Below are 4,659 nucleotides of genomic sequence, written 5' to 3' on the forward strand. Positions count from 1 at the left end.
TCTTAATGAATGAGAGGAGCCCACTTGTATCCCTGAATCATTCTTTGGGAAAAGCAACAGGAACAATTGACAGTCACACTTCTAAAATAAAACAGTCACTACCTTCAGTCCACAACTCCACACCCTTACCTGCCTGCCCAATGGCTGTCATTTCTGTAAAGTCATGCTCTTCTACTCTGGTGTTACCATGAGAATTGAAATTTTCAAGCAGAAAAAAAAAAAAAGTCATGGTATAAATAAGTGACTGGCGGCCCAAAGGAAGTCCTTTGACTATGATATCCAATTTTCTGTTCAATCCACACTGCAGAGATACAAGCATAAACCACCATTTTGGTTCCCAAATTCTTTTCAAGAACTCATACCAAATATTCCAGATAAATGAAATTTAATCCTCGTCTTCCTCCTCTTCTTCATCCTGGTTAATTTGGAAGTAAGGGAATTCATAACTCTCTTTGCTGTTAGCAACTACGTGCAACCAATCACATAGATTATTCTTCTTCAAATACTTTTTGGTAAGATATTTCAAATACCTTTTGGAAAAAGGCACCTCGGATGTCACGGTGATCTTGCTCTTGCTCCTTTCGATGGTCACCACCCCTTACCAAGTTTCTCAGCTTTTCCGATCGCTTTGATTCTTTCTTGCAAAAATTGCTCAAAATTGGCAGCATCCATGATTCCATCTTTTATGGGGTGGGTGCAATCAAGAGTGAATTTCAGAATCTGCTTCTTTCTTTTGTCCCCCTTCATCACAAGCTTTTTCACGGGTGCCATGACAGTAGCAGAGGCAGAAAGCCAGATATCTCTTTAACATAATAATTTTCTTTCCTTTGGATGTATATCCAGTAGTGTGATTGCTGGAACATATGGTGGTTTAATTTTTAGTTTTTTGGGGAACCTCCATACTGTTTTCCATAGTGTCTGTACTAATTTACATATACACAATTTACATATATATTTACATACACACCACCAGTATGTAAGAATCCCTTTATTCTTCATCTTCTCCAGAATTTATCTTAATTTCTAATTTTAGTTATGTGGTACCTCTCTTATTTCTCAGTCAATCCAGCTAAAGTTGTATCAATTTTGTTTATCCTTGCAAAGAATCAATCTTCTTTCTTTCTTTCTTTCTTTTTTTTTTTTTGAGATGGAGTCTCACTCTGTCACCCAGGATGGAGTGCTGTGGCGCGATCTCGGCTCACTGCAAGCTCCACCTGCTGGGGTTCACGCCATTCTCCTACCTCAGCCTCCTGAGTAGCTGGGACTACAGGCACCTGCCACCACGCCCGGCTAATTTTTTTTTTTTTGTATTTTTAGTAGAGATGGGGTTACACCGTGTTAGCCAGGAAGGTCTTGATCTTCTGACCTCGTGATCCACCCGCCTCTGCCTCCAAAACTGCTGGGATTAGAGGCGTGAGCCACCGCGCCCGGCCCAATTTTTATTTTTATTGATTTTCTCTGTTGTTTATCTATTCTTATATTTATCTTCGTTCTCATCCATATTAATTTTTTCCATCAACTAAATTTGAGCTCGGTTTGCTTTTTTTCCAGTCCTTTATGTTGTAAAGTTAAATTATTTACTCGAGATACATTTTTTTAATAATGTAAGCATTTAAGCTATAAATTTTCCTCTTAGACCTTCTTTTACTCACTGTGTAAGCGTTGGGATGTTGTTTTAAAATTTCGTAAGTCTCAGTGTTTTTCTGATCAAGTTTTTTTTATTTTTTTCTTTAACCTATTTGTTTTGTAAAAAGGTGTTTCATTTCCGCATACTTGTAAATTTTTTTAGTATTCCTTTTGTTATTTCCTGTTAGTTTCATTCCATTTTTATTAAAAATATATATTGCACGTTGGTTTTGTTTGTTTGTTTCTGAGACAGAGTCTTCCTCTTCACCAAGGCTGAGTGCAGAGTCGTGATCATCATTCACTGTAGCCTCATCCTCCTGTTATCAAGTGGTTCTCCCACCTCAGCCTCCTGAGTAGCTGGGACTGTAGGCATGCATCTTCATGCCCACCAATCTATTTTCTTTTTGAAGAGATGGGATCTCACCATGTTGCCGTGACTCTTTTTAAACTCCTGGCCTCAAACAATCCTCCTGTCTCAGACTCTCAAATGTCTGGGATTATAGGCATGAGCCTCCTTGCTCAGCCATATGTTTTTAATCTTTATTAGTACCAATTTTATGGCCTAATATATAGTCTACCCTGGTAAATGTTTCATGTACAATTGAGAATGCTATGTATTGTGGTGCTGTTTTTTGGGTAGAGGGTCCTCTGTATTTCTTTTAGTTGCAGGTGGTTTATAGTTTTGTTCAAGTTCACAGTATTCTCACTGATTATATTGATTAATTTTATGTGTTAACTTTGCTGGGTAACTGCCCAGCACATGGTCAAATATCATTCTGAATGTTTCTATGAAGGTGAGCTCTTTTTGGATTAGATTAACATTTAAATTTGAGGATTTTGAGTAAAGCAGATTACCCTCTATAATGTGGGTGGGCCTCATATAATCAAGAGAAGCTCTCAATAAAAATAGAATAATTTATCCTGGGGAAAAGAAATCCTTCCAGTAGACTGCCTTTAGTTTCAGATTGCAATTATTTCTCAGGGTGATCAGCTAGCTACCTGGTGCCAGGTTTATTTCATTGAACTGCTTTCATCATGGAAGACAGTATTTTGTTGTTGCTAAAATATACACTTACTGTGGATATAAATTTGCCTTCCTTTTATGCAATGTTTTCTCCCAAAACTATCATCCATGGACTTACATCATGGCTTATGCACTCTTATGGAAGTCCACACACAATTGCTTAAGTTCAAGGAACTAACTTCACAACAAAGAAGGCACAGCATTGAGACTATGGTCATAGGATTCAGTGGTCTTGCCATGTTTTCTCCACCAGAATTATGGAGCTGGCCAATAGAACCATGAAATGGTCTTTTGAAGACTCTGTGACAGTGCAATCTAAGTGGTAAATACCATGTAGCGCTGGGGCATATTTCTTCAGAAAATGGTGTATGATCTAAAACAGCATCCAATGTATTGTAATGCTCCTCCCATACCCAGGATTCACAGGTCCAGGAATCAACAAGTTGAAATGGGAATGGCAAAACTATTACCGCTAGTGACTCACTTGTAACAATTTTTTTTTGTATAATCTTACAAGTCTTAATTACAAAGGGATGGATTCTTTTACTAGAAGACACAAGAATTCCATTGAATTGGAAGTTAAGATTGCTCTTCAGCCACTTTGAGCTCCTCATTACTCTGAATTGTGAAGAAGAGACTATTAATAGCCCAGACACTTCTGGAATGAAACTTTGTGTCAGTCCCCAGGAGAAAAACTACAACCAGCTGAAGTATTTTCTAAGAGCAAAGGAAATACAGTATGTGTAGTTATGAATACCAGATATGACTGCATGACAAGTTATAGAAATGGTGATTGTAATTGTCTTATTTGGTTTTGTTATGAATATGTGTATAAATAAATCTTTGTTTTCTTCTATGTTATGTTTTTATCATGTAACATGATATATATTTACATTATATCATAGTTTTACATATTGTTTACTTTACATCATATTATTTCAGTTATGGGATATCAAGAAGAAGAGTAAACATTTTCCAAAGATTTTGCATTCTCTTCTGAGAAAGGAGTTAGTACATTTTCAGTCATATGTAGATAGTTGTATTATATTTGGCAGGAGTATGGCCTTCTAATTGTCTTTATTAAGAGTTTAGGTATGGTGTACAGAGATGTGTATGGGTGGCAGTTTGACAAGGGGAGGACTTGTAATGTTTACTTTTTTGTGTCAACGTTGTTGGGCCACAGTGTCCAGGTATTTGATCAAACATTTTTCTGGATGTTTCTTTGAAGGCGTTTTGTGGATGAGATTAACATTTAAGTCAGTAGACTTGAGTAAAGCAGATTACCCTCTATTGTGGCTGAGAATCATCAATTAATGGAAGGATTTAATTAAATAAAACAGACATCTCACAAGGAAGAAGGAATTCTGCCAGTAAACTGCCTTTGTACATGGACTACAACTTTTTCCTGGGTCACCAGTCTGCCAGACTACTCCTAATATATTAAACTTGCACTTCTGCAATCATATGACTGATTTCAGAAAGAAATCCCTTTGTATTTGCCTATCAATCTATCTATTCCTTTATTTACTATCTATCTAGAGAAATTTTATACACACACACACACACACACACACACACACACACAAACAATTGGCCCTCTATGTCTGTGGCTTCTGCATCTATTAATCCAACCAACTGTGAATCACAAATATTCAAGAAAAAAATAATCACTAAGAAAACAATAAGAAAAATAATATGGTCAGGCACGTTGGCTCACGCCTGTAATCCCAGCACTTTGGGAGGCTGAGGCAGGTGGATCAAGAGGTCAGGAGTTGGAGACCAGCCTGACCAACATAGTGAAACACCATCTCTACTAAAGATATAAAAAATCAACTGGGCGTGGTGGTGGGCACCTGTAATCCCAGCTACTCAGGAGGCTGAGGCAGGAGAATGGCTTGAACCTGGGAGGCAGAGGTTGCCGTGAGCCGAGATCACACGATTGCACTCCAGCCTGGGTGACAGAGTGAGACTCCATCTCAAAAAAAGAAAGAAAAAAAGAAAAATAATAT

General features: G+C 37.6%; 1 pseudogene; it reads right to left on the reverse strand.

The window, feature by feature from the left end:
* Positions 1 to 385: 385 nt before the first annotated feature.
* Positions 386 to 771, reverse strand: LOC129024896 (large ribosomal subunit protein eL22-like; annotated as a pseudogene).
* Between the last annotated feature and the right edge of the window lie 3,888 nt (positions 772 to 4,659).

This window comes from Pongo pygmaeus, chromosome X (genome assembly GCF_028885625.2).
Source record: "Pongo pygmaeus isolate AG05252 chromosome X, NHGRI_mPonPyg2-v2.0_pri, whole genome shotgun sequence".
In the NCBI taxonomy this organism is placed as follows: domain Eukaryota; kingdom Metazoa; phylum Chordata; class Mammalia; order Primates; family Hominidae; genus Pongo; species Pongo pygmaeus.